Source organism: Lactuca virosa, chromosome 6, assembly GCF_052849685.1.
Source record: "Lactuca virosa cultivar CGN04683 chromosome 6, Lactuca_virosa_CGN04683_v6, whole genome shotgun sequence".
NCBI classification, from domain to species: Eukaryota; Viridiplantae; Streptophyta; class Magnoliopsida; order Asterales; family Asteraceae; genus Lactuca; species Lactuca virosa.
Genome location: NC_136431.1, coordinates 217,673,718 through 217,692,269, shown reverse-complemented (window position 1 = coordinate 217,692,269; position 18,552 = coordinate 217,673,718). Strand labels below are relative to the sequence as shown.

General features: G+C 34.4%; 1 pseudogene; it reads right to left on the bottom strand.

The window, feature by feature from the left end:
- On the bottom strand, positions 1–1,005 carry LOC145120690 (ethylene-responsive transcription factor 1A pseudogene; annotated as a pseudogene).
- Between the last annotated feature and the right edge of the window lie 17,547 nt (positions 1,006–18,552).

Here is an 18,552-nt window from a genome sequence, read left to right as displayed (position 1 = left end):
TTTTGTATGAATAAAAAATAATAAATTTGTCATTATGCACAAAAAACAGCCATTTACACGAGATAAAATAATAAATTAAACAAAAAGTGATCCACATTCCACAGTCACAGTCAGCGTCCATCAACCGCTACTATTTGTCCTCTTTGCCGATTGATATTCCAATGAGCTCGCCGGCGAAGTTGTTTTCCGTTTTGAGGTTATTCGTACCGGCTCCGGCTCACCGGAATTAATTCGGAGTGGGAAATTTAGTAAAGCACGAGAACCACGCATCTTATACGCCGCCCTGTCATATGCAAACGCCGCATCTTCCGCCGTCTCAAACGTCCCTAGCCACACCCGAGCACCATTCTTCGCCGGATCCCGAATTTCAGCCGCGAATTTACCCCAAGGCCGTCGTCGCACACCCCTGTAATGTTTCCCCTTCTGTTGCGTCACATCAACTCCCACCGTCTGCGGCGGTGATCCTTTTTCATAACTTGAAATCTCCGGCGATCCCACAAAAACCTCCGGCTCAGATTTAACAGTGGCGATGTTTGGTATCATTGTCTTTCCCGGTGACAGGAGGCTCTCGAAATCCAACGTTTCGTGAAGAAACCGAGCTATTAACATGTCATCAGAATCGTTCTGTTTCAAGGGTAATTCACCCCAGGTGTCCGACAAGCAAGGAAACAAGGTGTTGGTCCGGCAATTCATCGGTGGAGCTCCACTGATGGAATTCATGGTGGAACCATCTAACAGATGACGGCGAATAGACTCAAGAAGAGCAAAATCGGAATCAAACCCATCATTTCCCATAACTCTTTTTCAAAACTGAATCAAATATTTTGAAGTCTGGTAGTTTATATTTGGAACAAAATCTGATACTGTTTTCGGTTGATGATTAATGATAGGGAGAGGTTTATATAGGTGGAAGAATTGTGAAAGGTTCATTCACCAGGTTCGGATTGTTCTTTAAAGATTAATCTATTTTTCCTACTTTGGTTGACATGAGGAAAACGGTGGTTTCTAGGAAGGTGGTTTATGATAGTGGGATTTTACGCACATGATTTTATGTTTTATGTTGCAAGTTGCAACTTTGGTGAGGACGGCTGATGCCAACAATTTTAATGTTCTTTGATAGACAGATGCGGTCCTAGGATTTTATGGGGTACACGGAAAAGTCGATTTTATGGGGTACACGGAAAAGTCGGAGGTTACACGTTAGTAGAAAAAATAAATTTTTCGAAAATTTTCGAAAACTTTTCTACTGCGGCCGGAAAAGTTAGGGGTTGCCGGTGCCACCATCGACCCCCTAGGTCCGCCCCTGTTGTTGGATAGGGCTCGGGATTGAAATCTCTAAATATTTTTAAAAGCGAACTCTTAATTCATCACTTAAGCAATCATGGCCTTTGATTGTATTTCAGTCTTATTTTTCCACATTTAGATCAAATCCATGACGTTATCTTGACTTAACTTTTGGTTAAACATCGTTTTTGTAACTTACATTTTTAACTTACGGTCATAATCCCTGAATTTTTGGGATTGAAATAAAAAATCATTTCATGTTTTCTAATAGTTTCCATGCTTTCCATTTTCTAATCGAGTACTACAAGGAAAGAGCTTATTCCAAATCTATTTTGTATACTGCATTTATTCCACCATCGTTGTATGCATAATTTATTTTTTACCTAATATAAACCCTTCTAATAGATAGCACAACCGGTGAGTTTTTTTTTCTTACTTTCTTTGCATATCTTCTTTTTCTTTTGTGCACTATAAAATCTGTAGTATGTGTCTATGTGTCTTTCATGTTTAGTCGACTTCATCCCAGATACACGTTGGTGGGTGTTCAATCTTCAAAACTTTATAATCTTCGATGTTGGCAAGTGCTTAATCTTTAATTTCCTTCTTAAATTCTACTTTCATTCTTTATAAAAAGAAACAAGCAATTGTCTATTGAGTGAGTTACACCTTGAATAAATGATTGAATTACATCTCATCATATGAAATTGCTTCAAATAGCATTCCATTTGTTTTAATACACCTCATTCACCTCAATGACTCCAAGAAGAGAAACATGATGGATTAATATCACAACAATGGTTTAATGGCTTAATATCACAAAAATGTAATTCAGTTATACCCTTTTCTAAGGTAATTGCATATTTGAAAAATGACAATTACGCCCTTGTGACCCTTTTGTCTATCCTGGGTATGACACAACCATTATGTTGGGTTGTATTTGCGTAGACCTGTCTTCACTCATGGTCAATTATATGTAATTGTTTCTCGCGTGACAAGTAAAAAAGGCTTGAAGGTACTCATATGCAACGAGGAAGGTCGTCCAACCAATAAAACAAAAAATATTGTATAGCAAGAGGTCCTTCAACGATTACAGATAATCATACATTTCGTTTTATTTTTTAGACATTTCAATATAACCAGTAACACAAAGTCTCTTTATGTTACTTCATCTTTTTTTATTTTGTTGGCTTTTTATAACTTTATATGTATTTTTTTCATATGTTTTCCGCGGGTTATAATCTACTTTAGTTAATTATAAGAAAACATTTGTATTTGGAATCTAGAACGGAATAGTAATATTAAAATTAAAATGATGGAAACCATAATTCAAATATATATATATATATATATATATATATATATATATATATATATATAATAATAATAATAATAATAATAATAATAATAAACATAAGAGTTTCCATATATTTTGACGTATCAATATCTTTACCATAAAAAAAAGGCCAAATTCATCGGTCATAAATAAAAAGTTGTACTTGGAGCTGGCACTCTCTTATTGACTTAATAACCACATTATACCTTTAATTATTCTACTAATTTTCCTTGATTTCCATGCAAATTATGTGAAAAAAACAACCGTCTTTCACATGATTGTTACCACCTTCGACCACATGCCACCATTACTAACCACTATATTCAGTTATTCACTCTATCTGGTGGAGACGTGGAGTAGTACTCACCCTCAAAAACTATACAAACACTTAGACACACTTCAATGGATGGAAATGGTTCAAACCAACTCCTCTCACAAAGCCAACAATTTTTACGAAAACATTGTCAAAATCTTTGTGTCCATGATCTTTTCTGGCCCCTTCATTATCCTCTTCGTTGGTGGATCCTCACCATCAACCTTAACCTAGTATTCACCGTCTTAAGCCCTTTGTTTATCATATTAAGCTTTGTCTTGGTCCAATCCGCCTTTATATTTTGGATATGCCTTTATATCTTGTGAGGAGATCCTATTGGCACCAATTGGGTGGGAGATGCTCCCAAGAAGATTGTTGAGTCAGTGGAGGAGGTGAAGAACAAGTTGGGGAATTTGGGGCATGATAGTACATAATGAATCTTGGTTGAGAGGAGTATAATATTAGGTGAAGAACAAGGTTATATTAGTGTATATTTTGTATTGTACATAAATTGTAACTTAGATATGGCCAATATAAATATATATATATATATATATATATATATATATATATATATATATATATTTGTATTACTTGTCCAACCCATTTACTCTTGATTCTTTGTACATATTCTCTAAATTAATGAGATTTCAGTTATAAGGAATTATCCCAAATTAGATGGTATCAAGGATTTTTTCTCCCACCCTCCCTTTCTTTCTTTCCTTTCTCAGCTCAACCCTAGCCTCCGACTTCCTTTATGTGTGTCGCTTCCTCTCTCTCGGTTTAACGATTGTCCCTTTGGCATTACCAATATTAAGGCATAAAAGTTGTCAAAATATTTTGAAGCCAATGGACGTATTGTGAGGGGATGCAACTCCTCCTTTATCACATTCATTCCTAAAGTCAAATACACTCTCACGCTTAATGATTACCTCCCCATTAGTCTCAGATGTTGCTTGTACAAGATCATTTCCAAGGCATTGGTGACTCGTCTCAAAAGAGTAATCGGATCGGTGAGTGACTAAGTCCAAACCGGTTTCATCGAAGGCCGAAACATTATGGATGGTCCCATGATAATTAATGAAATCTTTGGGTGGGTTAAGCAATTTAAACATTGCACCTTCCTTCTCAAGGTTGATTTTGACATGGCATTTGATTCAATTAACTGGAATTTTCTGGACTCGGTGATGCTTCAAATGGGTTTTGGCAACAGGTGGAGATTGGATCAGGGGTAGCTTGGCGGCCTCGAGAGCTTCGGTTCTAATTAACAGTGTCCCAACTAAAGAATTCCCGATTACCAAAGGCGTTCGTCAGGGGGATCATCTCTCTCATTTTCTTTTTATTATAGAAATGGAGGGCTTGAATGTGGCTATGAGATCGGCTTTATAATGTTCTTTATTCTCCGGGGTCGACGTCCCTAATAATAGCCCCTCTATATCCCATATTTTTTATGTTGACGATGCTCTTTTTGTAGGTGATTGGACTCTTTCAAATTTCAAGAGCCTTTCCCGGATCCTCAAATGCTTTCACGTTGTTTCAGGGCTAAAAGTTAATTTCCACAAGTCCAAGGTTTATAGGATTAGGGTTTCCAACTCTGATATCTCTAATTATGCTGACATTATGGGTTGTGAGGCGGCTGTCTTTCCTTTCACCTACCTTGGGGTGCCCGTGGGCGCAAACATGAAGCTCAAGCGTAATTGGAGGCCGATTATTGAGAAAGTCCAAACTAAATTATCTTCTTGGAAGTCGAAGACTCTCTTTTTTGGCGGGAGATTGACTCTCGTGAAATCGGTTCTTGGCAACTTACCCCTATTTTATTTCTTTATTTTCAAGGCCTTGACCTTTGTTCTTGATGCGTTGGAGAAGCTTCACAGGAGATTTCTTTGGGGAGGAAATGAAGAAAAAGAAAAAATATGTTGGGTGGCATGGAACTAAGTTCTTACTGCCAGAAATTTAGATGGCCTTGGAGTCGGATCTCTTAGAAGCCTCAATATTTCGCTTCTCTGTAAATGGATGTGGAGGTTAAAGGTTGAATTTAACACTTTGTGGCATCGGGTTATTTATGGTATCCACAACTTAGCTCGCCAACCTATTAATAATCTCTATGAGCGCTCCATTGTCCGGTATTTGGTGTAATCTGGTGTCGATTTTGGACTCTCTTCATGAGCTGGGGATTGATTTTTCCTCTCTTTTCTCTTATAAAATCGGTTCTGGTAACGGGGACCTTGTTCTGATTGATAATTGGATCGGGGATGATACTCTTGCTTCTCGTTTCCCAAATCTTTTTGCGCTGGAAAACAGAAAATATTGTTTTATATATGACAGGTTGTCTTCACGCGGGGTTTCTTGGGCTTAGAGGAGGAAACCTTGCCTCCCTCGAGAATAGCTTGAGCTGACCAATCTTGGTGATCTCTTGAATGGTTTTACTCTTTCGTTTTCTCCGGAATCGTGGGTGTCTAAGATTTTTGGGGACGGAAAATTCTATGTTCATGACTTCCGGATGGTCATCGATTCCAAGATTACGAATTGCTGTTACAATCCGATAGTGTGGCTACATTTAGTTCCCATCAATGTCATTTGCTTTGTTTGGTGTGCTAGTTTGGATCATATCCCCTCCTCCTTGGCTCTCTCTCGGAGGGGAATTTGTGTTGCATCTACGAAGTGTCAACTGTGTTCTTCTGATACGCAGTCAACTGATCATTTGCTTTTAGATTACATGTTCGCGAAGGAGGTTCTATGGTGGATTTTTAGGTGGTGTGACATTCCAATTCCTGTTGATGGTTTCTCTACTGTTCCTAATGCCTTGATCTTTGCTGCCAGTTGAGGCCGTTGTCTTAAAAAAAAGGAAGATCTTGTTTTCCATTATTTATCGTTACTTTTGGTGTATTTGGAAGTGCAGGAATGATCGACTTTTTTGAAGATTCGTAGCTCTCCTTCTAAAGTGGTGGATAACATTATGTCGATGTCTTTAGATGGGTCAAACATATGGGTAAATTTGGAAACTATAATTGGGTTGATTGGTGTTGCAATCCATTCAGTGTCATGTAATTGGTGCTGTTTTTTGCTTGTTGTTTCTTGTTTTGTTCTCATCCGGTTTTGTTCCTCCCAAGGGTGTGGCACTTGTTTTTATTTAATAAAAAAATTTGCTGCTGTATCCAAAAAAAACATTTTATTTAAAAGGATTATATTTTTTAATGCAACCGATCGGTATTTTTATATTTTTTTAACATATTAATTATTAAAAAAACAGTTTTCCAAATTTAATGGAACTATTTTAACTCTTTATTTAAAGTTATTCATCTTAACATTAAATATAGACAACATTATATAAATGGTTACTATGGTTTATTAAAGGTCAAAAACCCGGTCTTTATTATTTTATTTTTTTTAAGAACATGGTCCATGATGTTTTCAAAAGTTGCGTGTATGATCCTTTAAATTAGTATCGTTAGTTTTTGTCCGTTAGGATGAGGGTAATTTGGTTCTTTCAGATAATATAGATTGAGTTTGTGATCTTTGATAAAACATATGAGGACCATTTATGTAATTTTGTGTATATTTCATGTTTATGAGTTTGTGGCATTTCCACCTTTTACTTTTAAAATATCACTTTGACCCTTAACTTTAAACTTTGTAAAATGTTATTTTCACTACTCCATTTTCTAAACTTTCGTGTTCATATCCCGTAGTATATATACTTTGATTTTTGTTAATAACTTTCGTTCGTTATAATAAAAAAAAACTATTTTTCAATATGTTTATTTTTATGTATGTGCCGGTATAAATTGAAGATGATCAACGTTTCAAGGTGAATTTAAAACTTTTGTTCGTTATTTAAAAAAACACTTACTTGTTTTTATGCATGTGTCGATTTAAATTCGAGTTTGTATAAGCTTCGACGTAATTTTTTTTATGTTTTTGTGCTTAGTTTTATATACGTTTCTTACGTATGAGTTATGTCACATATAATAACTTTTGTTCGTTAACTTAAAAAAAACGTATTATATTCGAGTTTGTTTATGTCTCGACGTGTGTGTGTGTGTGTGTCTATATATATATATATATATATATATATATATATATATATATATATATATATATATATATTGTTGGGTTTTTATTCAAAAATTCGGTTTCACAACCGGTAAAAATAACAACGGAAGCTTTAAAAATGTTGAATAAAAATAACATATTTCACCCACTAAGGATCATTTTGCAAGAGTTAGAAAGATTAAAACAACCATAAAAGGGAAAGTATAACCTTTGAAGATTTTGATCCTCATGTGAGGTTGGAAGTTGATGAAGTGTGACATGAAACTCTAAAACAATAGTTCTCTACAAGTATCCACCAGGCAAGAGTGGAACCATCAAAACATGCTAGTATTCACTTATAATTTGTTGTTCATAGGCCTTTGAAATATATACCAAATATATGTTCAAAGGTGAAGCAACAAAGGGGCTTTGTCTAGCATCAAAATGCAAGAGAATGGAGGAGAAGAAGAGCCTTCAAATCTCGAAAACTTGGCAACCCTCATGGTGCTCTCTCTATTTTCGGATTTCATAGCCAAAGAAGAAGAAGAAGATTGCTCATGAGAAGTATCATCAAATGTCTTCCGTGTCCTTCCTTATATAATGGCTAAAAAGTGAAAGGGAGACAATAAAGTAAAAGTAACATGGGACATGTTTCTTACAAGCATGCATGTAGAATAGACAAGGCATGCATGCCTTGTCTCCTCTCAGTTTTCGAAAAAGACATGCACAAAAGAAGACAAAAGTTGTCTCATGGCTAGTTTATATACACATACATGTTATCTTTATAAAAATCAATCATTTTTATAAAGAATTCCCAACATATATATATATATATATATATATATATATATATATATATATAACTAGTCATATATAAATATCTTATTTTTTATAAAACTATATTTTTATATAAATTGTAACTAGCTTATTTTATATAAAACTACCTTTTATATAAATTGAACTAGTTTATTAAGATATAAATATAACTTATAAATAATCATACTTTATGATATATTTCATAAGTTGTTATTTCTCCAATAAATATTATTTCCACAAATAATATATTCCCAATTAGTAAAATATTATTTCCATGAAATAATAATTTTCCAATTAAATACAAGTGTTGATATATTTATTAATAATCAAATTATATTAATAAATAATCAATTGACGGTAACTTGCTATATGGTGTGACCCTATAAGATCATATATTATCAGCAATATCATTCTATAATGACTCTTGGGCATATTAGATCTTATATATATATATATATATATATATATATATATACATACATATATATATATATATATATATATACACACACACACACACACACATTTTTGTGTTTAATTTTCTGTACGTTTCCTACGTATGAGTCGAGTCAAATATAACAATTTCGTTCGTTAATCTTAAAAAAACTAATTTTTACGTGTTTATTTTTATGTATATGTCGGTATATATTCATGGCGGTGAACGCTTCGATGTATTCGACGTAAATTTAGAACTTTCATTTTGGAGATTAGGGTGGAGTGTCGATTCCTGTATAGGTGTGTGGTCGCGTATTCGTAGTATCGTCAATCAGTTACATGATTCTGGTACTATTTCCAAGGACGCTATTCAACGAAATGGAAAGGATGGGGCTTCCACTTATTTTTGGAAATATATTTGGCTCGGGAATTCACCTCTCATGGTGAGATACTTACATTTATTCATTTTGGAGATTGATAAAGATTGCAAAATTAATCAAAGGTGGAACGGGGTTACTTGTACTTGGTCTTGGTGCACACCAATTCTTGGAGGGACTTTGTTTTCTCAATTGCAACAGATCTCAGACTTGATCTGTGACTTCATCATCTCGACATCTAGTGATCGGTAGGTTTGGAATATTGGTAATGGTGATGGGTTTTGTGTTTTGTTGGGAACTTTAGGGTTTGTGGTGGAGATCTGGATACCGACTTGGATCGTGATATCACTTTCCGAACTGATATTTCTACCCTATGTCTGGGTTACAAGAAATTCAGCCTAGGATAATCCAAGTGGACACTTACGTTTCTAGGCATAGAAAACGTAAGCCAATATGCTAAAGGGTTCTGTGAATGTGTGATCAAAAACGAGAGCTAAAGAACGTCCCCCACTTCTGGAAAGGAAGAGTTGTTTATATATTAAACACGATTAGGGTTTCATTAGGGTTGGGTCGTCATTAGTTGCTTTGGAGGCAAGTAATATTAATCCGGATTAAGGTTACCAAAACTAACGAGTTTCGTTAGTTTTACCATAATCACCCTCAAGAAATTGAGTTTTCCATTATGTTCCCACATGCAAAATTCGGTGAGGTTTTGGGACCCCAGCCAGGGGCTCTGCCCCTTAGACCCCGCTAGGGGCGCTGCCCCTGGACCCCGCCAAAGGGGCCCTGCCTCTTTGGAAACCTCGGACCCGGGGGCACTGCCCCCGGACCCCCGACTAGTCGTCGAACCGGCTTCTGACTCGATCTTATACATGCGTGCACTCCGCACAACCCCGTACATACATTAGAGTACAAATCATGAAGCCCCTTAGCCCACATGTTAGTTCCAGTTACTTAAAATGACATGGTGACACTAAAATCACCAACATGTTTCAGATGCTAGAAGATTAATTGAAGGCAATTCTCTTCATAATGGTATGATCGGGACTAAGTGGAACAAATATCTCCCAAGAAAGGTGAATATTTTTTTTTATTGTCGATGTCGTTTGAATCAACTTCGTACTCGAATCAATCTTGATGCGAGAGGTATGGATGTGACGTCAGCTGTGTGTGGTATTTGTAACTCAGATATGGAAGATATTTTCACATTTGCTTATTACTTGTGAAGTTGCTTTTGAGTTGTGGAAGTGGGTTGGTAGATGGTGTGATATCAATATTCCCAATTTATTAGGAATGGAAGAGGTGGTTCAATTGGTCAGTCGTTCAAAAAAATTTATAACTTTCGTTCTTTAATTGTAAAAAAAATTACTTGTTTTTTATGTATGTGCCGATATAAATTTGAGTTCATCTATGTTTCGACGTAAGTTTTTTTATGTACAAAAAAAATAAACACGTAGATAAAAATAAGCACTAAAACATAAAAAAAAAATTACGTCGAAACGTAGAATAATTCGAATTTATACCGACACATACATAAAAAAACAAGTAAGTTTTTTATTTTAAATTAATGAAAGAACATTCTAAATTTACATCAAATACGTCGAAACATTGACCACCATAAATTTATATCGACACAAACATAAAAAATATGCATGTAAAAAGTTAGCTTTTTTTAAGTTAACGCACGAGAATTATTATATATAATTCAACTCATACATAGGAAATGTACATAAAATTAAGCACAAAAAAGTAAAAACAAAAATTTACGACGAAATGTAGACAAACTCGAATATAATATATTATTTTTATGTTAGCGATCGTAAGTTATAATATGTGACTCGAATCATACATAGGAAACGTAAATAAATTAAGCACGGAAATGTAAAAAAAATTACATCAAAACGTAGACAAACTTGAATTTAAATTGACATGTGTATAAAAAACAAGTCTTCTAAAAAAAATTAACGAACGAAAGTTCTTAGTTCACGTACAAAAGTTCTTAGTTCATGTCGACACGTCAACTACCTTGAATTTATACCGACACATATATACAAATAAACACGTAAAAACTAGTTTTTTTAGGTTAACGAACAGAAGGTTTTAAGTAAATCAATTTATATTTATACTATGGAAGTTAAACACGAAAGTTTAGAAAATAGAAGGGTGAAAATAACACTTTACAAAGTTCAAAGTGAAGAGTTAAAGTGACATTTTAAAAAGTAAAAGGATGGAAAAGTCACAAACTTATAAACAAAAAATATAGACAAAATTACATGAATGATCTCTATAGTTTACTTATATTCACAAACTCAGTCCTTCCGACCTGAAAATACTAAATTACCTTCACAGTAAGGGAAAAAAACTAATGGTGTTAGCAAAAAGTACCATTCGCACAAGTTATGGAAACCACAAAGATTATGTTCGTAAAAAAGAAAATAACAAATACTAATTTGCAACCTTTGATAAACCTCATGAACCATTTATGTACTTTTGTCTTAAATATATTTGAAAGTCATAACTTGTTTATTTAGATTCACCTAATAATCATTAGTTAGATATCTTACATATAATATTATATATTTTAATAATTATGGTTAAGAATTCGATCTTATATTAAGATCTTAAGATTATAAGACATTACTAGCAAAAAAACGATCCAAATCATACTATGATCTATCTTAAGCAAAATTTATATTGAGATTTTAGGATTCTAACTAAGATCTTACGATCTTAACCTGATCCGTTCCTAATTCTTTAAACTTTATTATATAGTTGAACATCAAAAATTTGGTCATACACCTTGAAATCGAGCATTGTATGTCGTAAGAGGCAAAAAAAACCCATTAAAAATCATTACTTGTAACGCCACAATTTTTGGCTAGACATTTAAGGGATAATGATTATTATTATCCATATTCTCGAATAGCATAATTGTTCTTCGTTTGCGTTAAGAGTCATATAAATATTTATTTAATGTATACACATTATGTGGACAAGTATTATGAATATATAATATTTGTAAAAAGTCTTATAAATTTATCGTTGAGCGATAAAATAACATTTTTGATAAAAGATTATTTTGGATAAAAGACCTAAACAAAAGTCGTAGTAATCGAAATTACGAAGCCGTGATTATAAAGAACGCCAAAATCTGACTTCATATGAAGAAGTTATGATTTTTCGAAGTTTTTTGCGTTCGACACGATACAACGTGTGTGTCATAAAAAGTAAAATAGAGATCAGTTACTTGTTAGACAAAACAATATAAACAAAAGTTGATGTCCTCGTAAGTACAAATCTGTCGATATAAAGAACGTCGAGAATGGAGTTCGTATGAAGAAGTTATGAATTTTGCAAATTTTTTTATAATATATTCATCGTAGACTGTAAAATAAAAATAGAATATAAATTAGCTGAGGAAGTTTAAACAAAAGTTGTAGTACTCGTCGATACAAAACCGGTGATATAAAGAATGTCGAAAACGGAGCTCGTATGCGAGATTTATAATTTTTCGAAAGTTGCAAAAAAAACCCGCGAAGAAGATGACGTGGCATCACCCGAAGGGTGCCATGTGGCAGAGCCGGAGACCAAGTCTTGATGATGATGTGGCCCAGTGAAAAGCCAACATGTGACTCCTTAGATTTGTGACACGTGTCGCGACCAGTTTTGGAAAGTGATTGCAATCATGATCCAAGAAATATCCAAGTATATTAATATTCTTATGACCCCAAAATTCTAACAGCTCCTCCATTCCTCCCTACGAAACCGGCACGAGGCTTAAGGAAGATGCAAACCTTTGGGTTGCAAGTGGATATTCAAAAGGAAGATGAAAGTTGATGGATCAATTGACAAATTTAAGGCTTCATTGGTTATTCAAGGTTTTAGACAAAAACTTGCCATTGACTATTTTGACACTTATGCTCCAGTTGCTCGTATATCTACCATTAGATTGCTGATTGCCTTAACAACAATTCATAATTTGGTGATTTACCAAATGAATGTTAAAACAACATTCTTAAAGGGTGATTTAGAGGAAGAGGTGTATATGGAACAACCTGAGGGTTTTATTATGCGTGGAAATGAGCATAAGGTGTGCAAGTTGAATCAATCAGACAAGTGTGTATATAGCAAGCACCAAAACAATGTCATCAAAAATTTGATGATGTTGTCTTGTATCATGGTTTCAAGTTGAATCAATCAGACAAGTGTGTGTATATAGCAAGTTTGATGAGTCTGGAAAAGGAGTGATCATATGCTTGTATGTAGATGGTATGTTAATCTTTGGTACTGATCAAAGGCAAGTTGACATGACCAAGGAATTTTTATCATCTCAGTTCTCCATGAAGGATATGGGGGAGGCAGAAGTGATTCTTGGAATAAGAATCTAGCGTGAACATCAAGGAATCTCAATTTCACAGTCTCATTACATTGTGAAAGTTCTTAAGAAGTTTAATTGTTCTGATTGTTCTCTTGTGAGTACACATTTTGATCCAAGTATGAAACTTATGCCAAATACTGGTGAAGCAGTTTCACAACTTGAGTATTCAAAGGTCATTGGGTGTTTGATGTATGTTATGACCAGTACAAGGCATGGTATTGTGTTTGTTGTAGGAAAGTTAAGTAGGTTTACTAGCAATCCTAGTACTCATCACTGGAAAGAAGTAAGGAGGGTGCTGAAGTATCTTAAAAAACCATGGAATTTGGTTTGACTTATGTATGACAAACAGTAAGGAGGGTGTTAAAGTATCTATAAGTGGTTGGGTGTTTCTTCTTGGTGGAGGTGCCTTTTCATGGGATTCTAAGAAACAAACATGCATCACAGATTCAACTATGGAATCTGAATTTGTAGCCCTTGCAGCTGCTAGAAAAGAAGTAGAATGGTTAAGGAATTTGATCTATGAAATTCCTTTGTGGCCAAAGCCTATATCACCTATCTCTATACATGGTGATTGTGCTGCCACCTTTGAAAAAGCATATAGTCAAGTGTATAATGGAAAGTCGCAACATTTGGGTGTTAGGCACAACATGGTACGTGAGCTCATTACTCATGGTATCATTTCTGTTGAATTTGTTTGATCTCAAAAAAACATAGCTGATCACTTGACGAAGGGGCTAGCTAGAGACTTGGTAAAGAAGTCGGTTATAGGAATGGGTTTAAGGCCCACTTGATTTCTCTATGGGTGAGATACCGAATTCCCTTCTTATACAAGGTTAGAAGTTGAATTCAATGTGGAAAGCTTGCTTATGGAGATTGAAGCACATTTAGTTTACTACATCCCAAGGTATGTGCTTATAACCTGTATTGTTAAAGTAGGTTGATTAAGTTCTTAATAGTTCTTTTGAAAAAGTTCATTAACAGGTGCATGATATAGAAGGACTACCTATGTGAGTGTGAAGCGTTGCCGCTTCAGAAAGCTTGGGGTACGCTTTTATGCACTCATGAATGGATTGGACACATGGTTGTAATAGTGTCAAGTATGAAACATTAGATATTGTGTTTGACTTACGCGTATAGTATCTTTAGTTAATCAAATGAGTTGAAAGGTTCAATCCTTAGGACACCCTGATTCTCGAGTATTTGATATGTATATTATACTATTGTGAAAATTCAATCTTCAATATATTTTCATTTATGCATAAGTTTGATTTTGTGTTTTCTTTTAGTTAATTAATGATTACACTAAAATAAGGGGGGGGGGGGGTGTTGGTGATTTTAGTGTTATCAATATATTTTGGTGTAATTATTATTAATAATGAGATAGGCCGAACTCCATTTACTAACCGAGCTTGGAAGTGCGGGGTGCACACTCGGTGTGATAAATATGAACTCGGGAATACGGGGGTCTGGGGCAGCGCCCCTGGGTGCACGGGTCCAAGGAGTTGTATCCCCTTGGCATGGTCTAGGGTAAACGCCCCGAAACCTAAACGAATTTTGTATCGGGTATGACTCCAACCTTGCATTTTTCCAGTCAAAACTCACTTGATGATGCAAGCGTTAGTTATGTCTAATAACTAACAATTTTGGCGCCTATTTTGCATGCAACTATCAATAACCATATTTTCATATAGTATAAGAACGTTTTCCGGTTCCAAAAAATGGGTTGGAACTTACATACACGAAAATCATTTATTGATTTGTTCTATCTCTCAAGAAAACAAAAAAAACAAGGTATATTCTGGATTCTGATTTAGAAGTGGCCTGACTTCTAAATTGAAGTTCTTTGGATTATCCCAAATTTGATTTCGTGATACCCCAGGCTATAGGGTCGAAATCACAGATTTTGGAAAGTGATTGCAATCACGATCCTAGAAATATCTTATTATATTGATATTCTTATGACCCCAAAATTCTAACAGCTCCTCCCTTCCTCCCTACAAAATCGACACGTGGCTTAATGTGGGGTTGCCATGTTACCAGACGCGACACACTCTTCAGGGTTTTCTATATATAGTTCGTTTTTCTTGCTCATTTCTCCGTAAATCCTTTCCAAAACTCTCTCAAAATTTCCCAAAACCCCGATGCCCAACTTTAGGAGTTTTTAAGAGTTAGTAGCGAAGCGCTGGAGCATTAGAGAGCCCGACGAAATAGAGCTTGCGGTTTCGAATTTCTGCCCACGCAGTTTCCAATTTTTTTCGCTAGAAAACCTAGAAGTTGAGTTATACTTTCTACGCTTTAATGTAGCTTATATTTATGTTCATAGATGTTATTATAAAATTATAAATAAGATTTATCAGTAATACCAGTTGTTATACTGATCGATCTACTTACGGGAGTGATGTCTAGGCTAGATCTGTGAGGTGTTTAAAGTGGATTTTCCAAATGGTACATCTTTTTACCAAACAGATCCTACCCCCAGAGTGATCTTATCTAGTCATTCCTTATTTGATAGAACTCGGTATTTCATTGGGATTAATGAAGAACCCGAAAATTTGATAATATAACCTTATAAATACGAACATATATTAAAGCTTAGGTCACTCAAAAGCAAAAACTAAAGTAGTAGTCAAGGAACTAACTTTCCAGTGAGTCTTCCACCTCAATCAGGTGAGTTCATAGTTACTTTCATGAACATGATTTTGATACAAGTATTTATTAAAAGTATTAAATATTTGTTGAAAATTATAAGTGCTTATTATTTGGATTATATGTTAAATGTACGTTTGATAACATACACCGTGTGTACCAGATATGGTTATATATGTGTTAAGTGTGTGTATATATATATATATATATATATATATGGTATTTTTACATGGAAATCTAATAGAAGTATTATTACTTAAAAGGATAAATGTATATTAAATACTTGATACTCTGTGTTACATATATATACTGAATTATGATAGTGTTGTCTAAACATGGTTATTATTCAAAGTTGATTTGAGAGATTGTAGTCTTGTATAAGTTTTAAACTAAGACATATAAAAGAAATTACATGTACTGTAACCTGGTCTAGTTATAAACTAAGACTTGAAAGGAATGCATAGTTCAATGGGTTTATGCTATAAAAGTCATTATATATACAACATTGTTCTGTTTTAGCCACAACTTTATTGTTTTTGTTCCTCATTTGCCATTATATATTAGAAAACGTTTCATTTTCGGGACCTTGGTCGGTCATCAACACGTTATTATGATGTGTCGATTTGGCTTAGATAAAATATTTTCCTCATTTTACGTTTAGCCCCAAGATTTACGTATGAGTTTGTATTTAACCCTAATATCTTTCTTGTTCCCTATTTGCCATTATTTTTTTAGATTTTTTTTTATTTTAGCCCGTGGCCAGTCACATATAGATATTTTAAAATGTAATAACTTAAAATGAAAAAGTAAAAGACGAAGGCAAGAGTCGAAACCACGACTTCTCCTTGAGGGGTGGGGCGTGTTAGCTAGTAAATCAATGAATCTATTTTTTGTATTATCAGTGTTTGTTGTATTTAATGTACACATGTATTTTAAAATGAAGGAAAAAGACCTAGTGTAAGTCTTGAGTTCGTGACATTTAATAAACAATGTGACATGCTAATCTTTGAGTCAATCAAACTTGTTAATTCATTCGTAACTCAACTAAGAAACAAATGATTATTTCTAATGACATATTTATTGAGAAACCAAATATTTATAATGATATATTTGTTAAGAAACCAAAGAAATGACAATTTTGATTGGCTCAAAGATTAACATGTCACATCGTTTATTAGATGTATTAGACTCAAGACTTACACTAGGTTTTTTCCTTCATTTTAAAATACATGTGTACATTAAATACAACAAATACTGATAATACAAAAAAGAGCCATTGACTCTTACCTTAGATGAGTTATGAATGAATAACCAATTGTTTCTTAGATAAGTTATGAATGAATTAACAGTTTTGACTGGCTCAAAGATTAACATGTCATATTGTTTATTAGATGTCACAAACTCAATACTTACAGTAGGTCTTTTCTCATTCATTTTAAAATACATGTGTACATTAAATACAACAAACATTGATAATACAAAAAAGAGAGTCATTGGCTTACTAGCTAACACAACCCTCCCCCCTCCTCAAGGAGAAGTCGCAGATTCAACTCCTACCTTTGTCTTTTCCTTTTTGTGACAACCTGAAAATTTCTATCTTGTAAGTCAATACAATCAATCAAAAGCCAGACTTGTTTTTGTTACCTGTTAGCCTTGTTAAGAGTCATTTTAATGAGTTCTAAGCCTAGTACACTCAAGGATTGTGTGCTAGGAAGTGTTAGCTTGAGATCGTTGAGTTGCAATCGAGCTGGAAACACCCTCACAAGTAGTTCACGGCCGTGAACCCATCTTGGGCCGTGAACTCATGTGTTATACATGAGTTTTAGCCATTTTTGATTCATTTCTCACATCTTGGTTGTGAACCTCTCAAGTCTCTCTCAAGTATCATCCATAAGAACTTCAATCTTTCACTCTTAAACACCCCTTTCCTTTGATACTCCATAGAAGCTTATTAGGATCTTCAAACACTCACCAAAACATCAAGATCTTCAAACACTCCCAAGGCTGTGAACCATCCTTTTTTTGGGCCGTGAACATCAAGTTGGGTCGTAAACCATCAAGTTGGGTCGTGAACCTTTCAACTTGGGCCGTGAACCATTCATCAAATTGGGCCGTGAACACCCTATCAGCCTCCTAACTTGCTTCTAACACTCCTTTGGTGAGTTATTCTTGCATCCTAGGTTGTTTCCCCATCACCTTTGTAGTTAGATTCACTAATTACATGCCTATATGTATCATTATATGTCATTTAGGACTCGTTTGTGCCTCGGGACTTCATTCGTGGAACTTATCATCCTTATTCGAATCTTCAATTGAATCATCCACATAAGGTGAGTTCATACCCCTATAATCTATCTTTTAAATGTTTTTAAATGCTTTTAAAGGGGGGGGGGATACAAGTTGAACACAATAATATTGTGTTAATATTTATCTGTGATAACCATTACATTAAAGATTTTCTTATGCTTTTATAAGTTATAGAAATCAGTTCAAAAACACTTTTAAAGGATGTTACATTGTTTTTTATAAAACTCTGTTTTTAAAGTACATGCATAACTCAGTAGATAATTGAGTCTTTCCTACAAATCAAGGACAGTTCAAAACAAACATACTAGTAAACTATAATAGGTATAGTTTAGGGATTCAGTTCATACTATAACTAGAACAAGAATGAACATACTATAATTAGAACAGGAAGGAACATACTATAACTAGAACAGGAAGGAACATACTATAACAAGAACAGAAAGGAACATATTATAACAAGAACAAGATAATAATAATGTGAAACTACTACTTCACGGCATAGCAATATACTTGTTATGTCGCGTTTTGTAACCAGAGTCTCCTGGAGGGAGAGCGGGCATTGTGTGTATAGATCTATACGGGACTGACAATCCCGCATCCCGACTATTCACTACAGTTTGGCTGACGGGCC